The 21,995-nt window shown below is 41.7% G+C and overlaps 2 long non-coding RNA genes across 2 annotated transcripts in view; both read right to left on the bottom strand.

Moving 5' to 3' along the window:
- The window catches only part of LOC134226042 (uncharacterized), a 96,282-nt gene that overhangs the window by 58,731 nt on the left and 15,556 nt on the right, over window positions 1-21,995 (bottom strand). The window lies entirely within an intron of this gene.
- LOC134220939 (uncharacterized) lies at window positions 4,281-4,958 on the bottom strand. The gene is made up of 3 exons (XR_009982127.1): window positions 4,850-4,958; window positions 4,630-4,785; window positions 4,281-4,567 (listed from the first exon to the last, which is right to left on the bottom strand). It is a non-coding gene; the product is annotated as an uncharacterized LOC134220939 (long non-coding RNA).

Genomic DNA, 21,995 nt, shown 5'->3' on the forward strand with positions numbered 1-21,995 from the left:
CTTCAGTTACGCGTGTAGATCGAAAGGCCTTACTCCAGGGATTTCTTGGATGACCAAGAACATATGCTGTGAACACATTCTGTTCTTTGTGCTGTAGAGAGCATGTACCATATTTGAAACCAGAAAATTGATCTTCAGTTACGCGTGTAGATCGAAAGGCCTTACTCCAGGGATTTCTTGGATGACCATGAACATATACTGTGAACGCATTCTGTTCTTTGTGCTACAGAGCGCATGTACCATATTTGAACCCAGAAAACTGATCTTCAGTTACGCGTGTAGATCGAAAGGCCTGACTCCAGGGATTTCTTGGATGACCAAGAACATATGCTGTGAACGCATTCTGTTCTTTGTACTGCAGATAGCATGTACCATATTTGAAACCGGAAAATTGATCTTTAATTACGCGTGTAGATCAAAAGACCTTACTCCAGGGATTTATTGGATGACCAAGAACATATGCTAAGAACACATTCTGTTCTTTGTACTTCAGAGAGCATGTACCATATTTGAAACCGAAAAACTAACCTTTAGTTACGCGTGTAGATCGAAAGGCCTGACTGCAGGGATTTCTTGGATAAACATGAACATATGCTGCGAACGCATTCTGTTCTTTGTGCTACAGAGAGCATGTTCCATATTTGAAATCGGAAAATTGATCTGTAGTTACGCGTGTAGATCGAAAGGCCTTACTCCAGGGATTTCTTGAATGACCAAGAACATATGCTGTGAACGCATTCTGTTCTTTGTACTGCCGAGAGCATGTACCATATTTGAAACCGGAAAATTGATCTTTAGTTACGCGTGTAGGTCAAAAGGCCTTACTCTAGGGATTTCTTGGATGACCATGAACATATGCTGTGAATGCATTCTGTTCTTTGTACTGCAGATAGCAGGGACCATATTTGAAACCAGAAAATTGATCTTTTATTACGCGTGTAGATCAAAAGACCTTACTCCAGGGATTTCTTGGATGACCAAGAACATATTCTAAGAACACATTCTGTTCTTTGTACTTCAGAGAGCATGTACCATATTTGAAACCGGAAAACTAACCTTTAGTTACGCGTGTAGATCGAAAGGCCTTACTCCAGGGATTTCTTGGATAAACATGAACATATGCTGTGAACGCATTCTGTTCTTTGTGCTACAGAGAGCATGTTCCATATTTGAAATCGGAAAATTGATCTGTAGTTACGCGTGTAGATCGAAAGGCCTTACTCCAGGGATTTCTTGGATGACCAAGAACATATGCTGTGAACGCATTCTGTTCTTTGTACTGCAGAGAGCATGTACCATATTTGAAACCGGAAAATTGATCTTTAGTTACGCGTGTAGATCAAAAGGCCTTACTCCAGGGATTTCTTGGATAAATTTGAACATATGCTGTGAACGCATTCTGTTCTTTGTACTGCAGATAGCATGTACCATATTTTAAACCGGAAAATTGATCTTTAATTACGCGTGTAGATCAAAAGACCTTACTCCAGGGATTTCTTGGATGACCAAGAACATATGCTAAGAACACATTCTGTTCTTTGTACTTCAGAGAACATGTACCATATTTGAAACCGGAAAACTAACCTTTAGTTACGCGTGTAGATCGAAAGGCCTTACTCCAGGGATTTCTTGGATAACCATGAACATATGCTGTGAACGCATTCTGTTCTTTGTGCTACAGAGAGCATGTTCCATATTTGAAATCGGAAAATTGATCTGTAGTTACGCGTGTAGATCAAAAGGCCTTACTCCAGGGATTTCTTGGATGACCAAGAACATATGCTGTGAACACATTCTGTTCTTTGTGCTACAGATAGCATGTTCCATATTTCAAGTCGGAAAATTGAGCATCTACGTATCCTTTCTCTGTACCACAAGGAGCATGTACCATACTTAAAACAGGACTGCAAATCTTTGTTCCTGAGCTTAAGCCATTTCTTGGATAACTGGATGACTTATCTGTAACGTCATGCAGAATAACTATCATTTCGGTCAATTTTGAAAGTCAAATTTGAAAGTTTATTCCGGTTCCAGTTAACAAAAATTTCCTAGTGCAATCCCATTTCGACCGCATAAAAATGGTTTTGATTGTGCTGCCATTCAATTAAATGCCTCAGTCTGTCAAACAACTAACACACATGCTTAACATGTACGTGGGTAGTGCTGCCAACAAATTTCTATTATGAAATTATTTCTCCTGTTTCAAACTTTTGGAATAGTAGAAAATTTTAGTATGAATGACGAGTGTGAATGAAAGATATTTATTTGGAAGACTTAACTTTTATTACGCTAGCGGAAAATAATTGAAAAACCTTCTTTTATTGACTGCATGATGTATTATCAGATGTGTAACATAAGATTATTTCAGTTCAAACCGCCAGTTTGGCAACGCGTTTTTCGACTATAAACAAGGCGACGAAGAAAATAAATTTCAAGCGCTCTAAAGTTTGAAAAAACAGATCAGTTGAACGCCTTCCGGTAGTTATTTTTCAATTATTTTTGACTTGAGCAATATATATTGCTTTTATTTAGTGCGCAGTGAGAAATTTATGTGAAAAAGTGCGGTGAAAATCAGTGAATTACGTTGATTTTGGTGACGGTGTTGCGCGTCTTCTACAGCAGTGAACGAACTGGATTTTCCTTCGTCGCACGGATAACGTAGGAAATTGTGCAAAAAGTCACAGCCGCAAAGTTAAATTTAACTGTATTTCAAGTAAGTAACACCGGAATGTAATTTAAATGAATGCAGATCGTAGTGTACACTTTTTTTTTCTAACTCGCCAGATGATTAGTTCATTATTTTAGTTTGCGATTCGCGAGTATTTAGTGATTTAGAATTTGATATGACGAATGCTAGCGCCATGGACGAATTAGCGCATAACCCTATATTCCACCTACCTCGAACGCTCGTCGATATCACTCGTTTGTGAATTTTGTTGACTCCATCGTTGAAACCATGACACCGGGCGATAGTGCGATCGTGCTGGGAGATTTTAACCTACCGATTTTTTTTTATAATTTTTTTTTTTTTACTTTTTTTTATTTTTTTTTCTTTCTTATTTTTTTTTTATTTTTTTTTTTATCCGAATTTGAATTGGAATAAGTGGTTTAATGAGGGAAAAGATTGTTTTCTCTTGATAAGAAAATTATTTTGAGCTTTTTAGTGGAATGTTTTCACCTGTCATAAAACGAGTATATACAATCCCATTGAATTCCACCACTTAATTGTATCTTGGCAGATACGTATTTCGACCTCAACGGTAAGGCCGTCTTCAGTGTCTCGTACTTGACTCGACTGATTTCTTTCCAATGCTCCAATTGTCTGTGGGTGATACGCTGTTGAAAAACTTTGTTTTATAGATAAAAGTTGGCAAATTTGATCAAGGACTTCGTTGTTATTAGAGTTTCCATCCCGGGACATCCCGGGACAAAAAATCCCGGGTTTTAGGAAAATTGGGGATTTCCCGTTTCACGGGATATTATTTTTGAAATCCCGAAAATCCCGGGATACCCGGGACAAAAAATATTGTTTCATTTCCTTTTCGCAAACAGTGTAATTTTTCTTCTTACAAAAGTTATTTGTTTCGAACGCGAAACTAAACTTAGGTGATAAACTCATATCATATTCTTATACCTCCTATCAGACATGATTTTTTAATAAGAGAGGAACAGACATGAAAATATCGGAGATAGTAAATAGAACACCTTCACAAAAATATTAGATTCCCCTATCCAGCTTTCCACGCTCGGTAATGGCGGCTTGTTGGTGTGTAAACATCAATCGGTCACTGTACCGTTTGACACTAGCTGGAGGAAAGCTCACTAACGTTCCTGCACTCTTAGATTGGATAATCTAAAAGTCGGTAAAAATTAACGATAATCGAACAAAAGTGCACATACCTAAAATTTAGGTAATCATCGATTACCTAAAAGTAGGTAATGGCGGTGAACAAGAATTATCGTTATAAATCACCGATAAAAGTCGTTATTTTTTACCGAAAAATAGGTTTTTATTTTTTGTTTTGGTTTTGCGGAAACGATAAAAATTACCGCTTTGTCGGTATATTTAACCGAAAATTAGGTTAATATCCATTATTTTATTTTGAAGGAAAAAATGAAAATGATATTTATTTTCCAGATTAACATTTATTGTATTCAAAAAGAAAACATATTAACATATTCCATTAACTTTCGCACATTCCAAGTTTCATCTTGTTCAGCCAGATTTCAATTTGCCAAATATGTTTTCTAGAGAGATAAAATTGGGACAGTGGGGTGACAAATGGAAGTCCAACCAAATTAATATTTCAGTTTGCGTTAATAATTGCATTTACCACTGATAAAAAATTACTGGCAATACGATGCAAGTGACGGTGAATTACGGAGCATTGTATACATATTCCCGAATCAAAAAATTTCGTAAAAAACAAGAGTTTTTTCAAAAGTGCGAATCAGGAATCTTTTGAAATATTCGATGCAAATGACGACGCTTTAGACATTCCCGCTTGCGCAATAGCTATCCAGAAAACCTTGGTGGTTCCATGTACGGGGAAAGTTCATAGAATTTCTGAAATGGAAAATGTTTCTGAATATTAGGTTCAAAAATTGGCTTTGAGATAAGACTCTCACCTTAATTTTCATTCAAGCTTGGGAGCTAGATTGGATGGAAATCAGCAGCTGGAGGAGAGACCTCATCATCTAGAAGGGACGGAACAAGCGGATATGGCGATATGAAAAGGCTTGTCGGATTCCTTAATGGCAACAACTTGACAATTATTAGAACTCCTGAAAATTAAAATGTTCTTTCATATTGCAATCCAAAAACGTCTTTATAGAATCTGCCACCTACCTTTATATTTATTTAACAAAAAACAGAAAGCTCGGGAGCAGGAGGCGGCCCCTAGAGAGGCTACCGGAGAAAATGTTAAGAAAATCTTCAGGATGAAACAGCACCAGCACTAGACTCATTTTCAACAAAGACAATGAATAACTATTTTTAGGTAAAAAACAACGTCATTACTGAAAAAGACACAATACCTAAAATTTAGTAAAAAAATAATGAATATTATCGTTAATTTTTATCGATTATTCAAGTAAACATCCATTACCTAATTTTAGGTAAAATAAAAACCTTATTTTAGGTAATCACATCTAAGCGTGTGGGTGAGGGGAAGGGAAAAAAGGCCTTTTCGCCAGTGAATTTTCCTCCAGCTAGTGTCAAAAAGTACAGTGACCGATTGATTTTTACACACCGACAAGCCGCCATTACCGAGCGTGGAAAGCTGGATACCACTCAAAGGAGGGCTACTGACTGATACTTTTTCCAGCAGCTACAGCTCTCTATTAATTAAACGACAAGTATCTACAGTACAAGATCAGCTACATCTATTTGGCGCCTGCTTCCTACCCATCTTTCGTCTATAGCGAGGTTGTGTATACTAGCTGATATTCCCCTTGCTAATCTCCTCGCGCCGCCGAACATTGAATTAGTCTTCCTGAGCTTCTTGCCTCCAAAACAATTCTTGATCCCATTCATGTCCTTCCGAGCGACGTTCATACAACAAATTTCCAGCATATGCACTAGTACAAGTGGTACGACCATTTTTTTTTTGTGTAACAAGCTGTAATCAATTTGTCCATTTTTCGGCTTCTGTCAAAATTGTATACCAACTTTAATCGCGTAATCTATTAACCCCATTATCGTTAAATTATCGAGGACAACGGAGGTCTTTCGTAGCTTAGTAGGGAAAGCACCTGTCTAGCGTACTGGGCGATTACCCTCCAATACCTTTTCCGAACTAAATCTATTACATGTTGTGCATATGCAAAATCGAGTTTCAGACATACTAATTAATTTCCACTCCGGGTGGCTTAATACCCGTCATATAGGCAACTATCTTTGAATGTACTAAATTATCGAGTCAACTTACGTTAAATTATCGAACTCCGATAATATTTGAGTTGATTCATCTTTATCGCAGCAAGCGATTACCTACGTTGAACACAATTAACTTTATCGGCGGTAACGATAAATTAACGATTAACGTCAAGATAAGGAAGCGATCTGTTCAAGATTAGGAAGAGCTGCAGCTCTTGGCAAAAGTATCAATTAGTAGCCTGCCATGGGTTCGAGGATACTCTAATATTGTGTTTTGTTTGTGAGGGGGTTCCCATATATCCAATAGGTTTTGGGCCCAGTACGATTCTACTGCGCATCTTCCATCTTTCATCACTAGGGTATTGAATGCAATCCCAGCAACTGTCTAAACCCAATGCATATTCAAAACAATGCAAACAGTCAAGCCGACATCAACCGCCAGCGAACCCTTCTTCTCGGACTCGGCGATCATATATTCCAAAAGGGCACTCTACCTTCGGAGAAAAACGTGAATATTATTTGCTTCTTGAAGTAGTTTTTTTTCGAAAGAATCGATTCAAATTAGAATTGAATTGAGTTCCAATTTGAAATCTGTATTATCTGGCTTTTCTAAAATATGAACTTCTCCTCTGAAAATTGAATAAAATCGTTTTTAAATCAAAAATTGAGTTTTCTAAGGAAACATCAAAAAATCCCGGGATCCCGGGATATACGAACAAGTTCATCCCGAATCCCGGGACAACGAAAATGGGCGGGAAATGGAAACTCTAGTTGTTATACTCTGTGCCTTGATATGTTCTAAGTTCCAAAATATTTCCGTAAATCAGAATAAAATGTTCGACAAGCGCCTTTGCTATTATTGCTGCTTCTTTTGTAGGAATTGGAATACAAACTACGTATTTGGTTAGATTTATTGGTGTATAATTTATAAGCCTTCTGCCATTTTAGTTTTACGTGTGTATTTTTATGTTCTCTAACTCCTGTCATTCTTGATATCATTCAATGTGTAATAATGTAAACAAGCTAATGTACACAATCTGATAATAAAAGTTTTAGTTCCGCGTTCATGATAAATTAAATTATTATTCTTGCGTTCGAGATCGTTTATCCATTAGGTTCTGGGCCCAGGAACGATTTCTGGTCGCGGATCGGTCGAATTGTGAAAGTTTCGGTCGAATTTTTAGTAATTATGGTTGACGAAAAGGAAGTCTGGCACCGCGTGGCGTTGTTTGATGGAACAAATTTCCCCGCATGGAAATCTCGCTTAACTTTTCAAAAGGTCCTAAATAACATTTTTTTCATGAATTAATTTGAATACAGAAATCAATAGCTTTCATGTTGTTCTATTGATTGCGCTATTCAAATTAATTCATGAAAAAATGTTACTTAGGTCCTTTTGAAAAGTTAAGCGAGAAATTTCGTATGCTGACCTTGTTGGAAGAGTTTGACTTGGTTGAATGCATTGTGAACGATATTGACGATGTGGCGGAGCTGAAAGTCGAGGTTGCCAGAGCGTTAATGAATAACGCTTCCAATGAATGATTAAATTTGTTAGGATTAAATAATTCAACTCTATGATTAAAGATTATGATTAATGATTTAATCATTTTTGGCAATGATTAACGATTATGATTAACGATTGAATTATTTTTTGGCAATGATTAACGATTACGATTAATGAATAAACCGTTTGGAGTATGATTAACGATTACCGATCGTGATTAAATGCTGACACAATATGTGTATGATTAATGATTAAAGATCGGTATGATTAATGATTATGAATAATCAAATTGAAAAGTTTGCATATTGACCAATTATCAAGGAACATTTTTACCAAATTGGGTTATTGAAAGGTATGAAAATTAAATGATTATGATTAAAGATTAATGAATAGAAGCGATGTATGCAATGATTAAAATTGATGATTAATGAATAAACTCAAAACAATTATGAATATGATTAGTGATTAATGATTAAATGTAAAGTTCTATGATTAACGATTAGTGATTAATGATTGAATCAAATTTTTTGTATGATTATGATTAATGAATAATGATTAAATAGTCCATTATTCATTAATCATGATTAAATCTATGATTAATCACTAATGCTCTGGGTTGCAGACACCGCGGAGGTACGGCAGCAGAAAAAGAGAGCCCTGGAGAAACGACAGAAGAAGGAAAAGCAATGCAAGTCGATGATTGTCACCCGCATTCATGATGATCAGTTGGAGCACCTTCAAGGAAAAACAACTCCGAAACAGATGTGGGACGGACTTGTAAAAGTCTTTGAAAGAAAGAGTGTGGCCAAGCGAATGCATTTAAACCGACAGCTGCATGAGTTAACATACACCTCTGGACCGCTGCAGGAGCATTTCGTGAAGTTTGATAGGATGATGCGGATGTATAAGAATGCTGGTGGCCAAATCGATAACATAGATGTGGTGTGCCGATTGTTGCTTTCGCTTGGTTCGCAATACGATGCTGTTGTTACTTCCATTGAGTCCCAGCCGGAGGAGCAGCTGACGATGGATTTCGTCAAATGCCGTCTTCTCGATGAAGAAATCAAGCGTAAAGGAGCAGTGTCGGATGTACGGGAAGCCAAGAATGAATCGGCGGCGTTTTCTGGAAGGGCAACACACAAACAAAAACAGAGGAAGAAAGTTTTTTAAATGTTTTGGTTGCCACAAGGAGGGACATAAACTTACGGACTGTCCAGAGCGAAAGAAAGGTGAGAGCAGATCATTTGCCAAGTCAAGTGCTCACGTTGCTGAGAGTAGGAAAAGTGGTGTTATGTTTCTCACAGATGGTCAAGAATTATCGTGTCAAGACAACCGGATTCGCTGGTTCATTGATTCCGGAGCTACCGAGCATATTTGTAACGTCAGAAAGTTTTTCTCAAAATTGGACCCATGAGAATTGCCGTAGCGAAGAGTGGAGAATGGCTGACTGCTAAATATACCGGAGACGTTCCTGTTGTGTCAGTTATCGATGGCAGGGAAATAGAAGCAACTGTGACGGATGTTGTCTACATTCCGGAGGCACGGTGTAATTTATTTTCAATTAGCAAGATCGAATCTGTAGGAGGACAGTGGGAATACGGATTTTCGGATAGATAAGCACTCGTTTGAGACACGCGGTGTTGAAAGAATAACGTTACTTGTATTTGGCGATATTTACACCCGCACGAACAAATAAAGACTGTATTAAATATTCTCTCCGCTGATCGTCGAACCGTACAGGCGAAAAAGTGTTGTCCGATGATGGTAATGCTTTCGTTGCTTCGCCCGTACAGGGATGTATTCAGGAGTTAAAGATTGCTTCGCTCCGACACTCCTCCTCAAGCTCCAACTCCTCACTCCACCAATTGCAACATATTTGAGAAAAACTTATGCTTAACGGCACCTAGTGGCTTCGTAAAGATGTCGGCCGCCATCACATTCGTTGGGCGGTACTTCATACGAACTTCACGACGATCGCACAGGTTCCGCACAAAATGCTGTCGCGGTTCAATATTTTTGAACGTTTGCTTGGACGATCAGAGCTAACGAAACTCATACAGCTCTGATTATCCTCATACACTGTAGTTGGTTCATACTGTTCTTCATCCAGATCCTTGAGCAGTCGTCTGATCCATACGACTTCTTGGCAGACTTTACTTAGTGCAAAATACTCGGCCTCCATTGTAGACAGACTGATCGAGCTCTGCTTTCTGCTAATCCAGTTGATTGGTCCTCCGTTGAAGAAGAACACACCGCCTGTTGTTGACTTCCTGGTTGAAGCATCGCCGGCCCAGTCGGCGTCCGAGTATGCTTCGAGGCCAGAAATCTTAGCTTTGGACGCACCGAGAACGAGCTTCCACTTCGACGTCGCCCTAAGATATCTTAAAATACGTTTAGCGGCTACCCAGTCCACTGTAGTCGGCGAGTTGACTTTCCTCCCCAGTATTCCTACTGGATTTGCCACGTCTGGGCGACTGTTGACCGCAACATACAAAAGTGCGCCGATCAAGCTACGGTACATCTCTCCGTCTTCCATGGGTTGATCGTCGTGGGTTTTCTGCAAATAGCCAACGTCCATTGGTGTCTTATTCGGTTTAGCATCGGTCATCCCGAACCGTGAAATCAGCTTCTCGATGTAAGCGTGTTGACTTATTGAGTACAATCCATTTTCTTGCATGATTTCCAATCCGAGGAAGTATGTTGCTCGTCCCAGATCGGTAACTTCGAAATGCTGTTGAAGACCATGGTACGTCTCGTCGATCGAACCTTCATTCTCCGCGGCAACCAGCATATCGTCAACGTAAACTAGTACGTATACCTTTCTTCCGTCCTTGAGGGTTTTGACGAACAGGCACTGATCCGTCGAGCTCTGGATGAATCCAAGCTCCGATAAGACTTCCTTTAGTTTTTCGTTCCAACAGCGGGCTGATTGTTTCAGGCCATAGATGCTCCGTTTTAGCCTGCAGACCCAATCTTCTTTCCCGCGAACTTCGTAACCGGGAGGCTGCTTCATAAACACCTCCTCCTTAATCTCCCCGTTTTAATATCAAAGTGCCTCAGCAGGTACCCTCGCTTACCGGCGACTGCTAGTAGGGTTCTTAGTGTTGTGTGGCTCACGACGGCTCATATTTTTGATTGTAGCCTTGGGCCACCAGTCGCGCTTTGAATTTGACGACCAGGCCCGCTTCGTTCTCTTTCAACTTGAAAGTCCATCGGCTACCGATAATCTTCCGGTCGCACGGCTTCTCAACCAACTCCCACGTTCCGATCTCATCATGGGATGATATCTCGTCGTCCATAGCGCGAATCCACATCTCCTTTTCCGGTGACTCCATCGCTTCAGTAAACGTTGTCGGTTCCTGCGGCGAAACTGTGGCTATCCCCACGACGTAGTCCGATAGCTTAGACGGAATCTTCCCTCTGGTCTGCCGATCCGGTAGCTTCTTCGGTTCATTGATCTGCTCCTCCTGAAACAGCAGCTGCTCATCTGCTTGCTTCTCCTCCTCGGCATCACTGAAATACTCATCGCCGGTTACTTCGTCCTCATTGCTCACGGTTTCCGACTGTTCAATTGACCGTTTGTCTCTTCTCATCGATGGTAGCTCGATTTGTGATGCTCCGTCGCTCCAATCAATGAAAGTGGCATCTCTGCTTATCGTGATGGTATCGGTACCTCTATCGAGAAAACGGTATCCTTTTCGATCCTCGGCGTAACCAACGAACGTCAGCTTTCGCGATCTGGGATCAAGCTTGCTACGTCTTACATCCGGGATATGGACAAAGGCCTCGTTACCAAAGACGCGGAGATGATCTACCGACGGTTTCTCCCCGTACCATCGCTCGTAGGGTGTTCCGTCGATAACCCTTGAAGGAAGTCGATTCTGTAAAAAAGTGGCTGTTCTGATGGCTTCACCCAAGTATCTCTTCTCTAAGCCCGCGTCGATCAACATGCAGGAGGCCATTTCCTGCAGCGAGCGATTTTTTCGCTCAGCAACTCCGTTAGATTGTGGTGAGTATGCAGTGGTACACTGACCCACAATTCCTTCTTGAGCATAAAATGTAGACAAATCTTTGTTCAAGTACTCACCGCCTCCGTCGGACCTGATTACCTTCGGCTTGGTGCCAAAATAGTTATGGCAGAAGTTAACATACTCCTTAATCCGGTCCTTAGCCTCCAATTTCTCATTCAGTAAGTATACAACCGTAAACCGGCTGTAATCGTCGATGAGGCACATGGAGTACCGATTGCCACTGGGGGTCACGTTGTTGAAGGGGCCGCACAAGTCGGTATGCACTATGTCCAAAATCTTTTTCGCCTTTCGCTCCGTACCGCTTGGGAACGGCTTCCGCGTTAGCTTCCCTTCAAGGCACGGTTCACATACTTCTTGTTTACCACATTCAGTGACCTTCATGTCCCGACCGAGATTGTTTTTGATCATCTTATCCACGACGTCAACGTCCCGGTGGCCAAACCGCCGGTGCCACAGGTGCCGACACCGATCGCTGTGACACAACCCGACCGAATTTGCTTCTTCCGCGATCTTCAGTTTGTATAAGTTTCCGTACCGATCACCGACCGCGACGACACTTCCCGACACTATCTCTTCTCTAAGCCTGCGTCGATCAACATGCAGGAGGCCATTTCCTGCAGCGAGCGATTTTTTCGCTCAGCAACTCCGTTAGATTGTGGTGAGTATGCAGTGGTACACTGACCCACAATTCCTTCTTGAGCATAAAATGTAGACAAATCTTTGTTCAAGTACTCACCGCCTCCGTCGGACCTGATTACCTTCGGCTTGGTGCCAAAATAGTTATGGCAGAAGTTAACATACTCCTTAATCCGGTCCTTAGCCTCCGATTTCTTCTTCAGTAAGTATACAACCGTAAACCGGCTGTAATCGTCGATGAGGCACATGGAGTACCGATTGCCACTGGGGGTCACGTTGTTGAAGGGGCCGCACAAGTCGGTATGCACTATGACCAAAATCTTTTTCGCCTTTCGCTCCGTGACGCTGGGGAACGGCTTCCGCGTTAGCTTCCCTTCAAGGCACGGTTCACATACTTCTTGTTTACCACATTCAGTGACCTTCATGTCCCGACCGAGATTGTTTTTGATCATCTTATCCACGACGTCAACGTCCCGGTGGCCAAACCGCCGGTGCCACAGGTGCCGACACCGATCGCTGTGACACAACCCGACCGAATTTGCTTCTTCCGCGATCTTCAGTTTGTATAAGTTTCCGTACCGATCACCGACCGCGACGACACTTCCCGATTTGTTTACGATGTTGCATCCGTCTTCGTCAAGATGTACCGCGAAACCTTTTCGAGCCATTCTCCCGACGGACAGAAGTCCACCTTCCAATTCCGGCACGTAAAGCACCTCAGTTAATCGAATATCAACAGGCCCCCCGTCAGCGCTCATGCCTTTAATCACTCCTTCACCGGATCCCGCCGTTCGAGTCTTCTTGCCGTCGGCCAACACGACGTCAGCGCCGACGCCACCCGTAAACACAGTGAAAAAATTACGGTCGCTCGTCATATGGCATGACGCACCGCTGTCCATGAGCCAGGCGTTGTTCACTGTTCGGCCGACCATAAAACACAACGGCTCACTAGATTTTTGTACTTGCTTCGCCTTTTGAGGCACACTGCGGTTACGGTTTTCCTGCCTTGGCTCGTTTGCACTCGAGCATTCACCACTTTTCTGCTGTTCCAGAAATCTTCTACAATTTTTCTTCATGTGCCCCGGCTTTCGGCAAAAGAAGCACACCCGTTCGTTTTTGTCTTGCCGTATCGCGTTTGATTTCATCGCTTTCTCGACCAATTTGCCCCCTTTAGAACGGTCAACTTGACGCTGATAGGCGTCGAGCAATTTTGTTTTCACTAGATCGAGAGTGATGTCCTCGTCCGACCTGCTTTCAAGGGCCATCACTAAACTGTCGAACGAGTCAGGTAGGCTGCGTAGCAACATAGCCACTTTCAAAGAGTCGTCGAGTTTTTGACCGACGTTTTCCAGACGCTCAAATAAATCATCAAAGTCCACTAGGTGCTTCTCCATGTCACCGCCGTGGGAGAAGTTAATCGAGCACAACCGTTTCAATAACGACACACGCGACGACATGTTCGGCTTCTCATGATATTTCTTGAGCGTTTCCCACACTGACTTTGCCGACGTTTTCTTCTTAATCAAACTATATTGCGACTCTTCTAGACACAGCCCGATCGTCGCTATTGCTCGTTGATCGTCGCGTTCCCAATCTTCGTCTGCATCGTCCGTCTTACCGTCGCGGATCACATGCCACAATTCCTCACGAATTAAAAACATTTGCATGCGAAAGCACCACGACTGCCAATTCGTATTGTTCAATCGAACAAATGAGAACTTGCCTATGTCTGCCATTTTGTCTTTTTCCAGCAATCAGTCGAATACCCGCCGATGCTTTCTCGCACCAAGAACTACACACCGCTACCGAAAAATCACTTCACGATTCCCGAAAACTCGACTGTCGTTTTCGGGTTGGGCCCATAACCTGTAGGAGGACAGTGGGAATACGGATTTTCGGACAGATAAACACTCGTTTGAGACACGCGGTGTTGAAAGAAAAACGTAACTTGTATTTGGCGATATTTACACCCGCACGAACAAATAAAGACTGTATTAAATTTTCTCTCCGCTGATCGTCGAACCGTACAGGCGAAAAAGTGTTGTCCGATGATGGTAATGCTTTCGTTGCTTCGCCCGTACAGATTGCTTCGCTCCGACAGAATCTGCGGGAATGAAGGTGTTGTTTGAGCAAGGCAAGGTGGAGATACGGAAAGATTCAGTGGTTGTAGCTACGGGACACAGACAAGATAAACTTTACGTGTTGAACTTCTACACACGAGGCGAGCGGGATTCATTGTACTTCTCCGGGAAGATTTGCAAGGCAACGGAATTGTGGCACCGTCGCTATGGCCATCTCGGCGAGAGGAATCTTTCGAGCTTGATGAAGGGTGGCATGGTGAAAGGATTGGAAGGCAGCAGCAGTGGAAAGTCGACGATCATTTGCGAGCCGTGTATGGCAGCGAAGCAAACCAGGAATCCATATACACCGAGAGAGGAGCGGCGTTTGAGCCGTGTGCTGGAGCTTGTTCACTCCGATGTTTGTGGGCCAGTTACGCCAACTGGATGGGATGGCGACAAATATTTCGCAACCTTTATAGATGACTGGACACGATTTACTGAGGTGTTTCTAATTCGATCCAAGGATGAAGTAACAGGTTGTTTTAAGAAGTACGAAGCGGAGATGACAGCTAAGTTCAATGTAAAAATTTCTCGATTACGTTCCGACAATGGCGGAGAATATATTAGCAAAGAATTACAGTATTTTTGCAAAATCAAAGGTATTAAGATTGAGTATACAGTGCCCTATACTCCGGAACAGAATGGCGTCGCCGAAAGAATGAATCGAACTCTGGAGGAGAAGGCCCGTTCGATGTTGTTTGATTCTAGAATTGATCGTGCATTCTGGGGAGAAGCGGTACAGACTGCTGCGTTCCTTGCTAACAGAAGTCCAGCAAGAGCTATAAGCGACAGGACAACGCCGTATGAAATGTGGGAAAACAGGAAACCAGATGTCTCAAAACTTCGGGTGTTTGGATCATCGGCTTATTGTCACATTCCGAAAGAACGTCGAAGAAAGCTTGATGAGAAAACCTGGAAAGGCATATTCATCGGATATGGTATGAATGGCTACCGTATTTAGAATCCTCGCAAAAAGACAATCGTTACGGTGCGTGATGTTGTTATCGACGAAAGCGTGCAAGGAGACAGCAGCAACGGGATGAAGCCAAAGAAATTCGTGTCGACAGTGCCGGCTCCAATTGACTCGATTGCTGAAACTGAACAAGAAGAAGAAGAAGGGGAAACGACCGACGGATACTCAAAATTTGGATTTGAATCAACCAGATCAAATGGGAAGCAGTGACGAGTCAGAGGTTTTTGATAGTTTCGTTGAAGAAGAAAGTGAAGAGCAGGTTCGTGATATAGAGGTGTTTGGTTCAAGAACCGATCGGAATCGTCGGCCACCCGAGTGGCAAAAAGATTATGATATGACATTTGCCGGTTTTGCGCTGGGTGCTATGGAATACGTAGGAAACCTGCCAAGTACTGTAGCTGAATTGAAGGAAAGACCTGACTGGCCAAAATGGAAGGCAGCTGTAGATGAAAAGATGAAGTCGCTGCTGAAAAATAAGACGTGGACGTTGACAGAGCTTCCGAAAGGGCGTGAAGCAATCACATGCAAGTGGGTTTTTCGAATTAAACCTGGAGAAGGCCGGGAACCAGATGGATACAAGGCACGGTTAGTTGCGCGCGGCTTCAGTCAACGATTCGGATTCGATTATACGGAGACCTATTCTCCGGTCGCGAAGGTGGATACATTGCGGACGATGCTGGCCATAGCCAATCAGGAACAAATGCTGATCCATCAAATGGATGTGCGAACAGCGTTCCTTAATGGAGATGTGGCCGAAGAGATATTCATGGCTCAACCTGAGGGGTTCAACCGCGGAGATGGTTTAGTCTGTCGACTTAATCGGTCTCTTTACGGTCTTAAGCAGGCCTCAAAAGCTTGGAATGATCGGTTCCATCGTTATATAACAAGAATTGGATTTCGGAGAACGAATGGTGACCAGTGTTTGTATATGCGTGGTGATGGACAAAAGAGGCTTTATTTGATACTTTATGTTGACGACGTGTTGATAATTGGGCATGAACTGAAAGAGATTATCTGGGCGAAGAATTCGTTATCGAAAGAGTTTGAAATGAAGGATTCTTGAGAGGTGACGAGTTTTCTTGGAATAAAGATCACGAGGGACATTGAACGGAGAATTCTGAGGATTAGTCAGCAAAGATATCTTCTTGATTTTCTAACACGATTTAACATGTCTGACTGTAAACCAAGTTCCGTGCCGATGGAAAATCGTCTACGATTGGAGAAAGGAGAGGAGTCGCAGCGTACGTCCAAGCCGTACCGAGAATTAATAGGATGCCTGATGTATGTAACGTTCACCACTCGTCCAGATTTGTCGGCTGCAATTAATTATTTCAGCCAATTTCAAAGCTGTCCTACAGAGGAACACTGGACGTATCTAAAACGTGTCTTGCGATACGTTAAAGGTTCAATAGATGTTGGGCTGGAATACAAGGGAGATGATAGTGCACCTTTTCTTGTGGCGTTTTGTGATGCCGACTGGGCGAACGATATTATCGATCGGCGTTCTGTTTCGGGATACCTGTTCAAAGTATTCGGAAGCGTTACAACATGGGTGACACGGAAGCAACGATCTGTATCTCTTTCGTCATCTGAGGCTGAGTTGGTGGCGCTTTGTGAGGCAACCTGCGAAAGAATATGGATTGTGCGACTGCTCAACGAGTTGGGATTCAACATCGAATCATCTGTGACTTATTTGGAAGACAACCAGTCTGTTATCAAGGTTTTAGAGGAACCAAAGGATCGGAGTAAGTTAAAACATATCGATGTTAAGCACAACTTTGTGAAGGATTTGGTGCAGAGAGGAAGCATTAATCTACAGTATGTGCCATCTGAAAAACAAGAGGCTGACATCCTTACTAAAGGTTTGTCAACAGGACCGTTCCAGCGACTACGAGCAGCAATTGGTCTTAGAGTTTGCATAAATTAAAGAGGAGTATTGGTGTATAATTTATAAGCCTTCTGCTCTTTCAGTTTTACGTGTGTATTTTTATGTTCTCTAACTCCTGTCATTCTTGATATCATTCAATGTGCAATAATGTAAACAAGCTAATGTACACAATCTGATAATAAAAGTTTTAGTTCCGGGTTCATGATAAATTAAATTATTATTCTTGCGTTCGAGATCGTTTATCCATTAATATTGCATTGCAGTGTTAGAATATACCGGTTACCGTTTCTCATTGTTATGAACGGTCCAACTGTATCCGCTGAAAGAACTTCGAAAGGTTTTGATGGTGTGGTAGTAATATCTTGATTTTCTTTAGTATGTTGGTGAACTTTATTGGAAGTATTGGCTTGAGAAATGGATTGCGAGTGATTTGGCTATGCGTCCAATTTGGGAATCTCGAGCTCGTTCAGTAGCCGCTAGGTTGCGAAGGCCGACGGAGGTCCTTCGTAGCTTAGTTGGTTAAAGCACCAGTCTAGCGTACTGTAGGGTCATGGGTTCGATTCCCATCGAAGGGAAAGTGGTTACCTCTAATACATTTTCCAAATCAATATCTTCCACATAACGTACATATTCACATATGAGTTTTCATAACATTGTAAATTAACGTCCAAGTCGGGTGGTTTTAATCCCCGGAAATAGGCAATTACCTTTGATTGAACTGAACTTGAGTTGCGTGCTCTTGCCTACGCAATGCGGTCGGGTCTGAGCTTGACGACTGGCTGGCAAATAGCTTACACAACCTCACTTGATCAGTACCGTTGCTGATGAAGAATGTATAGCCGCCAGACATTCTAAATACTCACGCTCCTCTAATGTGGACGTGTACAATACACATGTGGAAGTATTGGCTTAAGAAATGGATTGCGAGTGATTTGACTATGCGTCCAATTTGGGAATCTCGAGCTCGTTCAGTAGCCGCTAGGTTGCGAAGGCCGACGGAGGTCCTTCGTAGCTTAGTTGGTTAAAGCACCAGTCTAGCGTACTGTAGGGTTCGAGTCCCATCGAAGGGAAAGTGGTTACCTCCAATACATTTTCCAAATCAATATCTTCCACATAACGCACATATTCACATATTAGTTTTCATAACATTGTAAATTAACGTCCAAGTCGGGTGGTTTAATTCCCGGAAATAGGCAATTACCTTTGATTGAACTGAACTTTATTGATTTTGCACGTATTGCAAGACTTGACAAAATTTGCAACATCTGCTTTCATGTATCTCCATTTTTATACTTCTCTTATTTTCAAATACATTCTGTGCTGTCCAATATGACCTGACGCCGGGGTCATATGGAAATTCTGAAGAACTTCTTTGATTTTTTCCTGTGTTGTCAGTAGTTTTGGAGGATTGAATAATATTATTTCGCATTTGGAAATGGCTCTGTTAGCGATTTCCTTGAATATACTAGCGCTGATTGCTTTAAAAAGTTCATCCTCCAGTGAAATGGCCAATTTATCTCTTCTATATTTGATTAAAATCTCTTCAATTTTCAGAAGAGCATACTCTAGCGCATAACTTCCGTTATTCATAGTAATTTCAATTGGTTTGGTTTGGTTCTTTATTATAGACCTTTTAACCGTATTGATTATTCGGGTCCGTTAAAAAAGAAAGGAGGAATACAGAGTTAATAATTCATTTTATCATTGTCACTGCTTTCTTTGCTTGCTGCATTGGCTGTTTCTCGATTGGCTTCGTCATGGTGATCCAGAATTGCGTCCTAACTATAATGATAATGAGTGTGGTCCGTTGGTATGCTGGTGAAAACTTCTAGCGTTTGGGTAATGGTGATAATCTGGTCTTCATTCACGGTTGTTTATTTTGGTTCGTTGATGTGGATACAGCGGTTAGTATAGAGTTGAGCATGAGCATTATGACCGCACAATTCGTAGTTGCTACTCCGTGATTGACTAGAACTTGCGAAATTGTACAGAGAACACAATAAATGGGGCTTGGGACTAGCTACCCATTCTCAATGTACACGTTTCAGGAGCTCAAATATCTAAAGTCAATAACGGCGCCGGCCACGTCCTTACGGTCATATAGGAAGGGGAGGATTGTTAGTCCGACTCTCGTTGCTACTAGAGACCGAGAACACCTCTGCATCTCCACGATTGTCTTGGGATAGGATATCGTTTTAGTTACAAAGGATAATTTATCTGGATTCACTTCGGTAAGTGATGCGATCTATGGGATGGGAAATAACACTCTCGCTGTCTGAAACTTTCACTTTCTGATCTATTCACTCACCCGCGCAAAGCAGAACAAAATTACGACGACCGGCCGATCGTTTTGCCTTCCGCACAAAGCAAAACTAAACTTCGATGACCGGCCGATCCGCTTATTGGAGAAACACGACCGGATAAGAAACAAACTTTCACTTTCTGATTTATTTACTCACCCACACAAAGCAAAACTAAACTTTGACTCGAAACAAGAGCCAACACGCACTGAACTAATTAACTTTACTACCGGCCGCGCAATGCAAAACACAAAATTTCGGCAAATCGCGTGATCGTACGGCCGTCCGAAACAAGAGCCAACACGCACTGATCTAATTAACTTTACTACCGGCCGCGCAATGCAAATCTCAAAATTTCGATAAAACGCGCGATCATTCGGCCGTCCGAAACAAGAGCTAACACGCACTCGATACAGCGGTTAGTATAGAGTTCTCTATAAAGCTGGTGTGGCAGGTTTGCTTAGAGCAATTTCAGCAATTTTGCATCTTTTAAGAAGTTGATGGTTTTTTCTAACGTTCTGGCGTCGTCTCCTAGTAAAACGTGGAGTGAGGATCCAAATTGGTGTTTTTGTCTTTCTTGTTCGTAGAGTCGGCAATCTATCAGAATATGTTCAACTGTGATCCTGGTGCCGCAAGAAGCACACATGGGTGGATCTTCTTTCTTTGCTAAGTGACCGTGCGTGAGTTTAGTGTGCCCAATTCTTAGCCTTGTGATTACTCTACCGATGAATCTGTCGCTATTGTAGGAAGAAGGCCATTCAAAAGGTATGTTTTTGATCTGCCTTAGTTTACTGGTGTTGTTGTGCCATGTATTGCACCATGCAGTTGTTATGCGTGCACTTGTTAGTCGTTTGAAATCTTCGAGTGGGGTTTTTATATCGATGGGAGTATTTCGAGATGCTCCTTGTTTGGCTAGCAGATCCGCTTTCTCATTTCCAGTTATATTTACATGAGCTGGTACCCAGCATAGCGTTGTGCTTCCATGCTTCTCTTGTAACATATTTGTGATTTTAGCTATCCATGGATGATGAGTGTTCTTATTTGCTACGGCCTCTATAACACTTCTTGAATCGCTGAATATGACGTTCAGTCCTATATTGCAGTAATCTAAAGCTGTTATAATGGCAAATGCTTCTGCGCTGAAAATTGATAGGTGTGAGGGTAGACATATGGATGTGTTTATGTTGTTGGAGTGAATTCCGCATCCGACGCCTTGTGTTGTTTTTGATCCATCTGTGTATATGTGGTTGTGGTGTTGATATTCAGTGTTACAGAGTTCCTTAAATTGAATTTGTTTAGCTTTCGGCGAAAGTTTGTCTGGAATACCTGTGTTAACTAATTTTGGCTGTTCTTTCCAGGCTAGTAGGTTTGAAGGATTTTCACTCTCAATTTCAATGTATGGTATGTAGTATTTGGTCATCATATTTCTTGTTTCTTCTACGATATGAAGCTCTGGAGTTAAAATTCCTCTGGCTAGCTGTCTTGTTGTATAGTTGATGATTTTTCAGTCGTTATGAGATGCAGTGGGAGGAGACCACTTTCTGAAAGAATACTGTCTATAGGACTGGAGTGGAAGGCGCCGGTAGCAAGGCGAATTCCTTGGTGATATAGGGGTTCCATTTTGCATACGTTGTTTTTATTAGCACGCGTTGTTATAGTAGCTCCGTATAATAATTTTGGTAAAATAACCATTTGTAGAATATGTAGAAGGCATTTTCTATCAGCCCCGAAACTGGTATTGCTGAGACATCTCATTATATTAAGTCGTTTTTGACCTCGTCTCGTGTCGTTTTAATGTGAAGATTATAGTTGAAATTTTTGTCGATCCAAACACCTAGTAACTTTTGATGATTAGTGAGTGGAATTTCTTCGTTATTCAGAGTTGGGCTGGGTTGATTGTTTACTTTCCTTCTTCTTCCCGTATGCATCACAGCTGATTTGGGGGCTGATATTTCAAAACCAGTAGCGTCGATCCTGTTTTGTATGGAGTCTAGGATTTTTTGGACTTTTGCGCGAGTCCATTTGGCTGATTTAGAGATAACTGCTATTGTACATTTTTATGAATGTATCCTTTGGTAGAAAGTCTCTTACGCTGTCAACGGCGAGTAGGAAAAGGTTACGGCTAGTACTGATCCTTGTGGAACGCCGTTCATTTGAGTTTTGATATCTGATAGTTGATCTTCGTATCTCACTTGAAATTCTCTGCGTTCTAAAAAAAGTTTGCAGAATCTTGCCATATTACCGGATATCCCTGCTTTTGCTAGCTTTGCAGGATTAGACGTCGCCAGGTTCTATCATATGCTTTGGATAAGTCCAAGAATATGATTTCTGCATATTTTTATTGTATATGCAATCTTTTCCGAAGTTATCGATGAGAGTGAGAACGTCTGTTGTCTGGTGTCCTTTTCGAAATCCATATTGTGAATTTCCAAATATTTTGATTGATTCTAGATGTTCCATTAGACGTTTGTTTACCATTCGCTCGAATAATTTGAGTATGCAACTCGATAGACATATTGGTCTGAGATTCTTTACTGTGTTTGGACATTTTCCTGGCTTTGGTATTGGTATAAGAATCGATTTTCTCCATGATTCTGGAAAGATACCACAGGTCCATACGTTGTTGAATGCCGCGAGCAAAATCTTTTAATGTAAAATGGCAATT

The sequence above is a fragment of the Armigeres subalbatus genome, chromosome 3 (genome assembly GCF_024139115.2).
Source record: "Armigeres subalbatus isolate Guangzhou_Male chromosome 3, GZ_Asu_2, whole genome shotgun sequence".
In the NCBI taxonomy this organism is placed as follows: domain Eukaryota; kingdom Metazoa; phylum Arthropoda; class Insecta; order Diptera; family Culicidae; genus Armigeres; species Armigeres subalbatus.